Source organism: Carcharhinus amblyrhynchos, chromosome 11 (assembly GCF_965287045.1).
Source record: "Carcharhinus amblyrhynchos chromosome 11, sCarAmb.v2.hapA, whole genome shotgun sequence".
In the NCBI taxonomy this organism is placed as follows: Eukaryota; Metazoa; Chordata; class Chondrichthyes; order Carcharhiniformes; family Carcharhinidae; genus Carcharhinus; species Carcharhinus amblyrhynchos.
Window position 1 is genome coordinate 25359920 of NC_137334.1, and position 15670 is coordinate 25375589.

Consider the following 15670-nt stretch of genomic DNA (forward strand, 5'->3'; position numbering starts at 1 on the left):
TTGCTTTGTTTTGTAAGTGGCTTTCCTTTAAAATATGGAATAACTGTAAAAACATCTGAATGATTTTCACAATTGCCCATCTACTTCTACAAATTTGATTTATTATTGTCACATATATTAGTATACAGTGAAAAGTATTGTTTCCTGCACGCTACACAGACAAATACTTCTTTTGCTCTTTGGGGCGGCACGATGGCACTGCTGCCTCACAATGCCAGGGACCTGATTCCCAGTTCGATTCCCAGCTTGCGTATAGTTAGAGTGGAAATTGAATAGCTTTAACAAAGGTCAAACATCAACTGAAGTATCCCTAGGGTAAGGGGTTTGAATGGGGACGAGTTTGTTAGGTGTGTTCAGGAAGGTTTCCTGACACAGCACGTGGATAAGCCTACGAGAGGAGAGGCTGTACTTGATCTGGTGCTGCTAATGAACCAGGACAGGTGTTGGATCTCTCGGTGGGAGAGCATCTTGGGGATGGAGATCATAATTCTATCTCCTTCACAATAGCATTGGAAAGAGATAGGATCAGGCAGGCTAGGAAGGTGTTTGTCTGGAGTAAGGGGAAATATGAAGACATCAGGCAGATAATTGGATGAGTAAACTGGAAGGAGGTGTTCTTGGGGAAAAGTACTGAAGGAAGGTGGCGAATTTTCAAGGAATGTTTGACTGGAGCTCTGCGCAACAACGTTCCGATGAGACAAGGAGGTTTTGGTAGGTCACAGGAGCCGTGGTGCACGAAGGTTGTGGTGAACCTAGTCAGGAAAAAAAGAAACGCGTATAAAAGGTTCACAGAGCTAAGAGATGTTAAGGATCTAGAGGAGTATAAGGCTTGTAGAAAGGAGCTTAAAAAGGAAATTAGGAGAGCCTGAAGGGGACATGAGAAGGCCTTGGCGGGTAAGATTAAGGAGAATCCCAAGGCCTTCTATAAATATGTGAAGAATGAAAGGATGAGAAAAGAAGGGATAGGACCTATAAAAGGTGAAGGGGGAAAAGTCTGTGTGGAACCGGAAGAAATGGCAGAGGTGCTTAATGAGTACTTTGCCTCGGTATTCACGGTGGAAAGTGATCTGGGAGGTTGTACTACAGGTTTGCGGCAGACTGAAAAGATTGAGTATGTGGATGTTAAGAAAGAGGATGTGTTGGAACTTTTAAATTCTATCAAGATAGATAAGTTGCTGGGACCAGATGGGATGTACCCCAAATTACTGTGGGAGGTGAGGGAAGTGATCGCAGAGCCCCTGGCGATGATCTTTGCATTGTCGATGGAGACGGGAGAGGCTCCGGAGGATTGCGGATGTAGTTCCTATTTTCAAGAAAGGGAAGAGGGATAGCCCAGAAAATTACCAATTGGTGAGTCTGACCTCAGTGGTTGGTAAGTTGATGGAGAGGATTCTGAGGGACAAGATTTATAAGCATTTAGAGAAGTTTAGAATGATCAGGAATAGTCAGCACGGCTTTGTCAAGGGCAGGTCGTGCCTTACGAGCTTTAGTTGAGTTCTTTGAAAATGTGACTGAACACATTGACGAAGGAAGAGCGGTGGACGTGGTTTACATGGACTTCTTCAGCAAGGCGTTTGATAAAGTCCCCCGTACAAGACTTCTTGAGAAGGTGAGAGGGCATGGTATCCAAGGGGCTTTGGCCTTGTGGATCCAGAACTGGCTTGCCTGCAAAAGGCAGAAAGTGGTTGTGGATGGGCCTTTTTCTGCATGGAGGTCAGTCACCAGTGGAGTGCCCCAGGGATCTGTTCTAGGACCCTTGCTGTTCGTCATTTTCATAAATGACCTGGATGAGGAAGTGGAGGGATGGGTTAGTAAGTTCGCTGACGACATGAAGGTTGGTGGTGTTGTGGATAGTCTGAAGGGATGTCAGAAGTTGCAGCGTGACATTGATAGGATGCAAGACTGGGTGGAGAAGTGGCAGATGGACTTCAACGCGGATAAATGTGTAGTGGTCCATTTTGGCAGGTCCAATGGGATGCAGGAGTACAATATCAAGGGTAGGAGTCTTAGCTGTGTTGAAGATCAGAAGGACCTTGGGGTCTGGGTCCATAGGACTCTTAAATCGGCCTCGCAGGTGGAGGATGTGGTCAAGAAGGCATATGGTGTACCGGCCTTCGTTAATCGAGGGATTGAGTTTAGGAGTTGGGAGGTAATGCTGCAACTTTATAAGACCCTTGTCAGACCCCACTGTGCGCAGTTCTGGTCGCCTCATAGAACATAGAACATAACAGCGCAGTACAGGCCCTTCGGCCCTTGATGTTGTGCCGACCAGTGGAACCAATCTAATGACCTGCTATCCTAAACTATTCCAATATTATCCAAATGCCTATCCAATGACCATTTGAATGCCCTTAAAGTTGGCGAGTCCACAACTGCTGCAGGCAGGGCATTCCACGCCCTTACTACCCTCTGAGTAAAGAACCTACCTCTGACATCCATCCTATAATTATCACCCCTCAATTTAAAGCTATGCCCCCTCGTGTTAGCCATCACCATCTGAGAAAAAAGGCTCTCACTGTCCACCCTTTGTAATCCTCTGATCATCTCGTATGCCTCAATTAGGTCACCTCTTTAACCTTCTCTCTAATGAAAATAACCTCAAATCCCTCAGCCTTTCCTCATAAGACCTTCCCACCATACCAGGCAACATCCTGGTAAACCTCCTCTGCACCCTTTTCAATGCTTCCATGTCTTTCTTATAATGCAGCGACCAGAACTGTACGCAATACTCCAAGTGCAGCCGCACCAGAGTTTTGTACAGTTGCAACATGATCTCACGGCTCCGAAATTCAATCCCTTGTTTGCTTGTTTTCAGCCAATGTGGTAACAGGGTGGGCAGGTTATGACACAAAATGAGGTTAGGCCAGGTCAGCCTAGTTGCACTTATTTCTTTGAGAGTCCGGCTGAAACTATGAAATACACAATCATAATGTCTTCAGGCTGAGTACCTCTTGATGGGTTTTGGGCTGTAGTGACTCTTTCGTTGTAAACCTTGAGCCTTTCTATTGAACATGTAAGAAGTCTGGATTCTGCTGGTTTCAGGCTATGATGACATGTCTGTTGCATGTGAAGTATGCAAGGCCGTTCTGTTATTTGTCCTTGTTAGCTTTTGACCTGTGGTAACCTCATAGAAGCAGTTTTTAGCTGTATTAATTTAAAATGTCCAGCTTTGTTTTTAGGCCTTGTCCACTTAACCACAACACATTGTAAAATATAACCATATTATTAAACCTCGCATTTGTAATATTGTTGATCAATTTGCCTGGGAGAAATTACTGGTCTCGAAGGTCCACAGGAGTTGATTAGTTCTAATATAAAAACAAAAACACTATGGATACTGAAAGTCTGAAACAAAAACTGAAAATGCTGAAAATACTCTCATTAAGGATGTCACCCACTTCTTGTGGCTCCATGCATAACTTCCCTCCATTGTCTTTGAATGGGCCTACTCTTTTCTGTTGCTACCCTCTTGCTCCTAATATATGCATAAAAAAGCCTTGGGATTCTCCTTGACCCCGTTTGCTAAAGAAATTTCATGGCCTATTTTAGCCCTCCTAATTTCACATTTAAGTTCCTTCCTACTTTCACTATACTCAAGGGTTTCATCAGTTTTTAGTTGCCGAGACCTTTCATATGTTTTCTTTTCCCTTTTGACTAAGCTTACAATTTCCCTTGTCATCCTGTCATTTCTATCCTTCATTTTTGGGAAGACATGCCTATCCTGCACTTCAATCAACTGCCAGATGTGGATTTGCCCTCAAGTAGCTGCTCCCAATCCACATTTCCCAGTCCTTGTCTAACTTGGATGTATTTAGCCTCGCCCAATTAAGCTAAATACCCAAGGACCTCACTTGTCCTTATCCATGGCTACCTCAAATCTTAAGAAATTATGGTCGCTAAGCCCAAAATGCTCCCCCACTGAAGTCACCGATCACCTGGCCTGACTCATTCCCCAATACCAAGTCTAGTATGGCTCCCTCCCTGGTTGGATTGTCAACATACTTTGTGTCAAAAAGGCCTCCTGGACACATCTGATGAATTGCTGTCCATCCCAAGCCCCTGGCTCTGCAGAAATCCCAGTCGATATTGGGAGGGAGTTAAAGTCACCCACCACAACTATCCTACTTTTTTCACACCTTTTCAGGATCTGACTATACAACTGCTCCTCTGACTCCTGTGGGCTGTTGGAAGGTCTATAGTATGTTCTCAACATTGTGATTTCACCCTTGCTATTCCTGAGCTCCACCCATAATGCATGACCCCTCCAAAAGGTACTCCTTCAACACAGCTGTGATGTACTCCTTAATCAGCAATACAACAAGGGAGCAATACTCCCTCTGTTTCCCCTCCTTTCCCGTCTAAAACAACAATATCACGGAATGCTAAGCTGCAAGTCCGGTCTCTCCTTTAACCTTGTCTCTATAATTGCAATAACATCATAATTTCATGCAATAATCCAGGCTCTCAGTTCATCTGTCTTGCATTGAAGCAAATGCACTCCAGATCCCCAGCCTAGTTGACACCCATGGTTTCCCTTTGCCTGCTCTTACTCTGTGTTATGCTTATCTCATGAGTATCATTACTTTGAATTGGTATTCGCCAATGAGAAGAACATTATGGATGTTGAGGTCAGGGATAGGTGTGTGAATGCTCCAGAGAATGTCAATATATCAAAGGAGGAAGTGTTAGGTATTCTGAATTGCATGAGGGTAGACAGGTCCCTTGGGCTGGATGGGATCTCATAGAGTCATAGAGGTTTACAGCATGGAAACATGGCCCTTCAGCCTAACTTGCCAATGCCACCCTTTGTTTTAACCACTAAGCTAGTCCCAATTGACTACATTTGGCCTATATCCCTCTAAACCCACCTTACCCATGTAACCGTCTAAATGCTTTATAAAAGATAAAATTGTACCCAACTCTACTACTACCTCTGGCAGCTTGTTCCATGCACTCAGCACTCTTTGTGTGAAAATTGCCCCTCTGGACCCTTTTGTACCTCCATCCTCTCACCTTTGACCTATGCTGTCTAGTTTTCGGCTCCCCTACCTTTGGGAAGAGATGTTGACCATCTAGCTGATCAGTGCCCCTCATTATTGTATAGACCTCCATAAGATCACCCCTAAATCTCCTGCACTCCAGGGAAAAATGTCTCAGTCTATCCAGCCTCACCTTATAACACAAATCACCAAGTCCCTGTGGCATTCTTGTAAATCTTTCTAGTTTAATAATATCCTTTCTATAACAGGGTGACCAGTACTGTACACGGTATTCCAATTATGGCCTTACCAATGTCTTGTACAACTTCAACAGGATGTCTCAACTTCCTGTATTCAATGTTCTGACCATTGGGGTGGCATGGTAGCACAGTGGTTAGCACTGCTGCTTCACAGCTCCAGGGACCTGGGTTCAATTCCTGGCTCGGGTCACTGTCTGTATGGAGTTTGCACATTCTCTTTGTGTTTGCGTGGGTTTCCTCTGGGTGCTCCGGTTTCCTCCCACAGTCCAAAGTGTGCGGGATTAGGTTGATTGGCCATGCTAAAATTGCTCCTTAGTGTCCTGGGATGTGTGGGTTAGAGGGATTAATGGGTAATATATGTAGGGATATGGGGGTGGGGCCTAGGTGGAATGGTGGTTGGTGCAGACTCGATGGGCCAAAGGGCCTCTTTCTGTACTGTATGATTCTATGAATCTATGACCAATTAAACCAAGCATACCGAATGCCTTCTTCACCACTCTGTCCACCTTTGACTCCAATTTCAAGGAGCTATGAATCTATACCCCAAGATCTCTTTGATCTATAACTCTCCCCAACACCCGAGCATTAACTGAGTAAGCACTGCCTTGGGTTTCGATATACCAAAATACATCACATCGCATTTATCTACATTAAACTGCATCTGCCATTTGTCAGCCCACTGGCCCAATTGATCAAGATCCAATTGCAATCCGAAATGACCTTCTTCACTGTCCACTATGCCACTGTCCATTGTTCACTGTCCACTATATACCAGTGATAAGGAAGGACTGTAGAAAAAGAGATAATCGGCTCTGGATATCTGAGGAAATAAAGGAGGGTATCATGGAAATACAAATAGAAACCCTACAGTGCAGAAAGAGGCAATTTGGCCCATTGAATCTGCATTGACCACAATCCTACCCTCATATCCCTACATATTTACCCACTAATCCCTCTAACCTGTGCATCTCAGGACACTAAGGGGCAATTTTAGCATGGCCAATCAACCTAACCTGCATATCTTTGGACTGTGGGAAGAAACCCATGCAGACATAAGGAGAATGTGCAAACTCCACACAGACAGTGACCTAAGCCGGGTATCGAACCTGGGTCCCTGGAGCTGCGAAGCAACAGTGTTAACCACTGTGCTACCATGCCGCCCGTGAAAGAAAATGCATATAAAATGGCAAAGATTAGTGGGAACCTAGAGGATTGGGAAATCTTTAAAGGTCAGCAGAAAGCCACGAAAAAGCTATAAAGGAAGGTAAGATGGATTGTGAGAGTAAACTAACTCAGAATATAAAAACAGATAGCAAATGTTTTTACGAATATATAAAACGAAAAAGAGTGACAAAAGTAAACATTGGTCCTTTAGTGGACGAGAAGGGGAATGTAAACTTGGAAATGAGAAAATGGCTGAGGCATTGAACAGGTAATTTGTATCGGCCTTCACAGGAGTTGGATTGCAGGTGCAGCAGGTAATTAAGAAAGCAAATGGAATTTTGTCCTTCATTGCCAGAGGGATGGAGTTTAAAAACAGCAAGGTTTGTGTTACAGCTGTGTAAGGTGCTGGTGAGGCCACACCTGGAGTACTGTGTACAGTTTTGGCCTCCTTACTTGAAAAAGGATATACTGGCACTGGAGGGGGTGCAGAGGAGATTCACTAGGTTGATTCCGGGGTTGAGAGGATTGGCTTATGAGGAGAGACTGAGTAGACTGGGGCTATACTCATTGGAATTCAGAAGAATGATGGGAGATCTTATAGAAACATATAAGATTATGAAGGGAATAGATAAGATAGAAGCAGGGAAGTTGTTTCCAGTGGCGGGTGAAACTAGAACTAGGGGGCATAGCCTCAAAATAAGGGGAAGCAAATTTAGGACTGAGTTGAGGAGGAATTTCATCACACAAAGACTTGCGAATCTGTGGAATTCCCTCGCCAGTGAAGCAGTTGAGGCTACCTCATTGAGTGTCTTTAAGGCAAGGATAGATAAATTTTTGAACAGTAAAGGAATTAAGGGTTTTGGTGAGCGGGCAGATAAGTGGAGCTGAGTCCACGAGAAGATCAGCCATGATCTTATTGAATGGAGGAGCAGGCTCAAGGGGCCAGATGGCCTACTCCTGCTCCTAGTTTTGTCACCAATCTTGGTGTCATCTGCAAACTTACTAGCCATGCTTCCCAAATTCCCATCCAAATCATTAATATAAAAGGCAAATAACAGTGGACCCAGCACCGATCCCTGAGGCACATCCCTGGTCACAGGCCTCCAGTTTGGAAAACAATCTCTACAACCACCTTCTGTCAAACCAATTTTGTATCCATTTGGCTACTTCACCTTGGGTCCTGTAAGGTTTAACCTTATGCAAGAATCTACCATACAGTACCTTGTCAAAGACCTTGCTAAAGTCCACAGAGACAACATCAACTTCATTATCATCATCTATCTTCTTGGTTACCCCTTCAAAATACTCAATCAAATTTGTGAGACATGATTTTCCACTCACAAAACAATGCTGATTATCCCTAATCAATCCTTGCCCCTCTAAATGCCTGTAGATCCTGTATGTCAGAATACCTTCTAACAACTTACCCACTACAGATGTTAGACTCACCAGCCTGTGGTTCCCAGGCTCTTCCCTCTAGCCCTTCTTAAACAAAGGCACAACGTTTGCCACCCTCCAGTCTTCAGGCACATCACCTGTGGCTGTTGATGATTCAAATATCTTTGGTAGGGGACTCGTAATTCCCTCCCTAGCCTCCCACAATGTCTTGGGATAGACTTCATCAGGTCCCAGGCATTTATCTACCTTGATGCGCTTTGAGGCTTCCAGCACCACCTTCTCTGTAATATGTATATTTCTCAAGAAATTTATTTCCTATTTATTTCCCAAGTTCCCTAACATGCCTTTTTCAATAATGAATACTGATGAGAAATATTCATTTAGGATCCTACCCATCTCTTGCAGATCCGGATGTAGATTACCTTGTTGATCCCTCATCACTCTTTTGCCCTTTATGTATTTGTAGAAGCTCTTTGGACTCTCCTTTGCCTTATCTGCCAAAGCAATCTCGTGTCCCCTTTTTACTCTCCTGATTCCTATCCCTGGTTGTTGCAGGAGGTAAAAGGAGAAATAGCCGGGGCCTTAACAGATACCTTCACATTCTTTGACCACAGGCAACGTCCAGAGGACTGGAGAATAGTCAATGTTGTTCCTTTGTTTAAGAAAGGAAGCAGATATAATCCAGGACATTATAAGCTGATATCAGTGGTGGAGAGACTTTTGGGGAAGATACTGAGGGACAGGATATAGGCACATTTGAAAGAAAATAAACTAGTTACTAACAGGCAACATGGTTTTGTATGGGGAAGATCATGTCTCACCAATTTTTTAAAGGTTTTTGAAGAGGTGACGAAGATAATTGGTGAGGGAAGGACTGTGGATGTAGTTTATATGAACTTAATAAGGAATTTGACACATGGAAGACTGGTATAAAAACTAAAATCACGCGGGATTCAGGGTGTGCTGGGTAGGTGGATACAAAGGTGGTTTGGTTATAGAAGACAGAGTAGCAGTGGGTATTTTTCAGAATGGAGATCTGTAGCTTGTAGTAGATCTGTAGCAGGGATCAGTGCTGGATCCTCTGTTGTTCGTAATGTATACAAATGATCTGGAGGAAAATGTGGGTGGTCTGATTAGTAAGTTTGCAGATAAAGAACAAAGAACAACACAGCACAGGAAACAGGCCCTTCGCCCTACAAGCCCGCGCCACCCATTTTAACACTCAGAGAATTATACGTGCGCCAGATTAAGGGAGTTCCAATTTAGGACAATTTATTAACACCAATCAGCCTAAAAGCATGTTTTTGGAGTGTGGGAGGAAACCGGAGCACCCGGAGAAAACCCACGCAAGCATGGGGAGAATGTGCAAACTCCCACAGACACTGGCCCAAGCCGGAGATCCGACCCGGGTCCCTGTAACTGCACAGCAAACAGTGATAGTCACTGAGCTGTCATGTTGCCCGTCAGATGGTCCAGTTTAAGCATACACTAACGACATGAAGCACTAGGCAACTCTCGAAGCAACATCCAAGAGCAGCCCTCGCACGGCCCACCGTGTGTCCGCCCCTTGGCCAACAAGGCGGACCGAATCACCTGTGGATGTAAAAAGAGACATCAATAAACATACATAGCCTATACAGACATTCACGGAAGATCCCCAGTAGCTCCACCGTAAGAGACAGGTGAGCCATAAAATATGTTGGACAGCCCATAGGAATCTATTAATTCCCAGGAACATCCTGAGGCTCTTGATCCTCAACTAGAATATTCTTTTGTATCCGTCCGTCTCTAGTCTGCTCATGTGCCTATCTAGGTAAGCCTTAAACAACTCTAGCGTGTCTGCCTCCACCACCCTACTTGGCAGTGCATTCCAGGCCCCCACAACCTTCTGTGTGAAAAACCTCCCTCTAACGTCTGAATTATACCTCGCCCCTCTCACCTTAAGCCCGTGACCCTTTGTGATATTCGCATCCAACCTGGAAAAAAACTTCCCACTGTTCACTCTATCTATACCCTTCATAATCTTCTACACCTCTATTAGATCTCCCCGCATTCTCCGTCTTTCCAGGGAGAACAGATCCAATTTGCCCAATCTCTCCTCATACCAGGCAGCATCCTGGTAAACCTCCTCTGCACTCTGTCCAAGGCCTCCAGGTCCTTCCGGTAGTGCGGCGACCAGAACTGGACACAGTACTCTAAATGTGGTCTAACCAACGTTCTATACAACTGCAAAATTAGACGCCAGCTTTTATACTCTATACCCCTTCCTATAAAGGCAAGCATACCATATGCGTTCTTTACCACCTTCTCCACCTGTTCTGCCACCTTCAAGGACTTGTGAACTTGCACACCTAGATCCCTCCGTGTTTCTATACTCTTAATGGTCCTACCATTTATTGTATAACTCCCCCCTACATTATTTCTTCAAAAATGCATCACCTCGCATTTATCTGGATTAAATTCCATCTGCCATTTCTCTGCCCAATTTACCAGCCTATCTATATCCTGCTGTATTGTCTGACACTGTTCATCACTATCAGCAAGTCCAGCCATCTTCGTGTCACCTGCAAACTTGCTGATCACACCAGTTACTCCCTCTTCCAAATCATTTATATATATCACAAGTAGCAGAGGTCCCAGTACTGAGCCCTGCGGCACACCACTAGTCACAGACCTCCAGCTAGAAAAAGACCCTTCCACTGCTACCCTCTGTCTCCTGTTACCAAGCCAGTTCTCTACTCATCTAGCCCCCTGTCCTTGTATCCCATGAGCCTTAACCTTTTTCACCAACTTGCCGTGAGGGACTTTGTCAAATGCCTTACTGAAATCCACATAGACGACATCCACGGCTCTTCCTTCGTCAACCGTTTTTGTCACCTCCTCAAAAAATTCTACCAGATTTGTAAGGCACGACCTCCCGTTCACAAAGCCATGTTGCCTGTCACTAATGAGATTGCTATGTTCTAAATGCGCATACATCCTGTCTCTAAGAATCCTCTCTAACAACTTCCCTACCACTGATGTCAATCTCACCGCCCTATAATTACCTGGGTTATCCCTACTACCCTTTTTAAACAACGGTACCACATTTGCTATCCTCCAGTCCTCTGGAACTTCACCTGTGTCCAAAGAAGAGACAAAGATTTCTGTCAGAGGTCCAGCAATTTCATCTCTTGTCTCCCTGAGTAGCCTAGGATAAATGCCATCAGGCCCTGGAGATTTGTCAGTTTTAATGTTACCTAAAAACCCTAACACTTCCTCCCTTGAAATGGAGATTTTCTCCAATGGGTCAACAACTCCCTCCAAGACACTTCCAGACAACAAATCCCTCTCCTTTATGAATACTGATGCAAAGTATTCAATCAGGATCTCCCCCATTCCCTCGGGCTCTAAACATAATTCCCCTCCTTTGTCCCTAAGAGGACTGCTTTTTTCTCTAACAACTCTTTCGTTCCTAACATATGAATAAAATGCCTTTGGATTATCCTTAATCTTGTCTGCCAAGACCATTTCGTGACCCCTTTTCACCCTTCTAACTCCCCATTTGAGTTCCCTCCTACTCTCTCTGTATTCCTCCAAAGCCCTCTCCGTTCTCAGTTGCCTGGACCTAACGTACGCCTCTCTTCTTTCTGATCAAGTCCTCAATATCCCTAGTAATCCATGGCTCTCTAATCCTACCTTTCCTATCCTTCCTCTTTACAGGTATATGCCTGTCCTGCAGCTTTATCAGATGTCCCTTAAAAGACTCCCACATACCAGATGTGGACTTACCCTCAAACATCCTCTCCCAATCAATGGCTAACAATTCCTGCCTTATCTGGCTATAGCTAGCCTTCCCCCAGTTTAGCACCCTACCCTTTGGACAACACTCATCCTTTTTCATTAGTATCCTGAAGTAGACAGAATTGTGGTCACTATTTGCCACATGTTCCCCTACTGAAACCTTGATCACCTGACCAGGCTCTTTCCCAGAACTAGATCCAATAAAGCCCCCTCTCGAGGCGGGCTAGCTACATACTGCTCCAAAGAACCTTCCAGTACACGTGTTTCAAATTTCTTCCCGTCCAGACCCCCAGCCCTAGGCACCTTCCAATCCACCCCAGGGAAATTAAAGTCTCCCACTACAACAACCTTATTTTTTCTGCACCTATCCAGAATTTCCTTATAAATACGTTCTTCCACTTCTCACGAGCTATTGGGTGGCCCATAGTATACCCCCAGCATAGTGATTGCTCCACCCACAGCGACTCATTGCCTGACTCCTCTAAATTGTCCACCCTCTGCACCGCTGTAATGTGCTCCCTAACTAACAACGCTACTCCTCCACCTCTTTTTGACCCTCCCCTGTCATGCCTGAAACACTTATACCCTGGAATATTTAGCTGCCAGTCCTGCCCCTCTTTTAACCATGTCTCTGTCACTGCAACCACATCCAAATTCCGTGTAAGCATTAAGGCCTTAAGTTCGTCCGTCATGAAGATTGGTGGAGTTGCTGATAGTTCCAGGGATTGTCAGAGGATACAACTGGATATAGATATATTGGAGACTTGGGCATAGAAATGGCAGATGGAGTTTATTCCAGACAAATGCAAGGGGATGCAATTTGGAGGATCAAATTTAGGTGTGTGAATTACATGGTAAATGGCAGAACCATAAGGAATATTAAAGTACTGAGGGATCTGGGTGTTCAGGTCCATAGTTCCCCAAAAGTGGCAACACAGGTGACCAAGGTGACTAAGAAGACATTTGGCATGCTTGCCTTCATTGGCCAGGGCAGTGAGTACAAGAGCTGGGAAATCATGTTGCAGCTATATAAAACTTTGGTTGGGCTGCATTTGAAGTAGTGCGTGCAGTTTTGGTCACCACACTACCACAAGGACATGGAAACTTTGGGGACAGTGCAGAGAAGGTTCACCAGAATGTTGCCTAGTCTTGAAGGTGTTGATATGAGGAGAGGTTGAATGAACTAGGATTGTTTTCGCTGGAAAGACAGAGGTTGAGGGGGGACTTGATAGTGGTCTACAAAATTATGAGAAGCATAGACAGGGTGGATACTCAGAAGCTTTTTACTAGAATGGAAGCATCAATTACAAGGGGGCACATGTTCAAGGTGAGAGGAGGAAAGTTTAAGGGAGATGTGCGGAGGAAGTATTTCACGCAGAGAGTGGTGGATGCCAGAGGAGGTGGTGAAAACAGACACATTAGCAACATTTAAGAGACATCTGTCTGGGTACATGAATAGGGAGGGAATAGAGAGATACGGACTGAGTAAGGGCAGAAGGTTTTTTTTAGTTTAGTTAGGGCATCATGATCGGCACAGGATTGGAGGGCTGATGGGCTTGTTCCTGTTCTGTACTTTGTTTTTTGTACTCAGAAACTCAGACAGCATTTGTGGAAAGAGAAACCAAAGTTAACCATTCAAATCGATCCTTTTGTGAATGTTGATGAAATTTCTTTTTACCAGCTTCAAAGTTTGAGAATGTAGACATTTTTGTAACATCATCTTGCTCCCTTAATTTTCTTCAGCAACTGATTTATTGGGCAGAATATCTCTTTGTCTTAGTGGGATGGCAGATGGTCCTGGTGGTGCCCTTCCCACTGGCTAGAATAGCAGAAACTCGTGCGTGATTCTGCCTTTGAAGCTTATTAATTATGCACGAGCGTGTATCTCTCTGGATTACCTTGCAGGCTGGAAGCTGATTTCTCAGCCAGCAGTCAGCTGGTAAATTCGAAAGTCCCAGCACTATATTAAAAAAACAGTTCAACACAAACATCTCGCTCTCTCCAGCCCATCTGTCTTCATCAGACCATGCGCGATGCCTGGAACTTAGAAACAAAATGCTACTAGCCTCAAAAAAAGTCTGCAAACCAATTCAGTCTCCCTCGAGGCCTTGATCACAGGAGTCTCGGCACAGAGGCATGTCTTCTCTCCCAGGGATGACTCCAAGAAGCTCCCCAAAGTCATCTGTCCAGCCTGGGAAGCCAAGGCCCAGGGTATCAGCTGGGAACTGGGTCTGATGAGCTACATAGTGTAGGAAGCAGATGAATGGTCTCAATTGCTCCATGACGATATGGCATCTCTCAGCTCCCTCCACTATCAAACTCTCAGCAAGGCATCATGTACTAAAGTGACTACTCTCTTCATGGATCTCACGCCTCCATTTGTGGGAGACATATCATCACACACTCTCTCATAGACACTTTCACATCACCACCGATTTATCATCTCATTCACATTCCATCCTGTCTTTTCTGAGCTCACCACAAATACAGGTGACATGCATTTCACCCAGTCTCTGTTCCATCCCCTCTGATCACATGCTGTTCTTTCATCTTCATACGGACCAAATTGGCACACAACAAGAGGGAGCAAACCAGCGGACAGATGGCAGAGATCTTTACCCTCATTGGCTGTAACTTCCTTGAATCCTATCAGGCTGGGGAGGATAGGGATCATTTCTATGAGGAAGGGGAGTTTGGCCTCTTTCAACAACCTAGTACAGATCACAGCCTCATCGCTTCATCAAATCCTGACAATTACATGTACTCTGAAATAGCTTCAGCTTATCCGCCATACCTGCTGTTTCTAACTTGCATGCACAAGCAGATCATTGCTAGCCAGGCGCCTAAGCAGTAGCTAAAACTTTAAAGCATGTCTGAGGATGAGGGGACTCAGAAAGAATTGACACAGCACTCACCGTACCATCCACCAAGGCAGAGAGACACACCTCAGTGGAGAGTAGTTCAAGGTTAGACTTGGGATCACATTCTGGAGAACACCTCACTGACAAATTCCCATCAAATTCAGAGGCAGTGACAGCCCAGGTCTCTGGCAGTCTGAGGGCTACTGGAGATCAGCCACCTGCTCAGTCCCAGGCATACAGTGAGCCTCCAGTAGTAGCTGTCAATTCAGTGGTGATGATACAGTGGCAAGCAGTGGAACATTGGGCAGAGTTTTGAGAGTCATTTATCAGACTAGAGTGAATGATGAAGGAATATCTCCACATTCTGTCTGTTGTGGCTCCAACATTTGATCGCCTCAAGGCCATCATGTGAAGGTAGGCAACCATCATTTGATTTGATTTGATATTGACACATGTATTGATATACAGTGAAAAGTATTGTTTATTGTGTGCTATACAGACAAAGCATACCGTTCATAGAGAAGGAAACGAGAAAGTACAGAATGTAGTGTTACAGTCATAGCTCAGGTGTAGAGGAAGACCAACTTAATACAAGGTAGGTCCATTCAAAAATTTGATGGCAACCGGGAAGAAGCAGTTCTTGAGTCAGTTGGTACGTGACCTTAGACTTTTGCATCGTTTTCCTGACAGAAGAAGGTGGAAGAGAGAATGTCCAGGGTGTGAGGGGTCCTTAATTATGCTGTCTGCTTTGCCAAGGCAGTGGGAAGTGTAGACAGATTCAATGGATGAGAGACTGGTTTGCGTGATGGATTGGGCTACATTCATGACCTTTTGTAGTTTCTTGCAGTCTTGGGTAGAGCAGGAGCCATATCAAGCTGTGATACAGCTAGAAAGAATGCTTTCTATGGTGCATCTGTAAAAGTTGGTGAGAGTTGTAGCTAATATGCCAAATTTCCTTAGTCTTCTGAGAAAACAGAGGTGCTGGTGGGCTTTCTTATCTATGGTGTTGGCATGGGGGGACCACAACAGGTTGTTGGCGACCTGGACACCTAAAAACTTGAAGCTCTTGACCCTTTCTACTTTGTCCCCACTGATGTAGATGAGGCATATTCTCCTCTTCCTGAAGTCAATGACAATCTTCTTTGTTGACATTGAGGGAGAGATTATTGTTGCTGCCCCAGTTCACCAGATTCTGTATCTCATTCCTGTACTCTGTGTCATCACT

General features: G+C 44.7%; 1 protein-coding gene across 6 annotated transcripts in view; it reads left to right on the top strand.

Annotated features, from left to right (window-relative positions):
- The window catches only part of ftcdnl1 (formiminotransferase cyclodeaminase N-terminal like 1), a 71323-nt gene that overhangs the window by 46600 nt on the left and 9053 nt on the right, over window positions 1-15670 (top strand). The window lies entirely within an intron of this gene.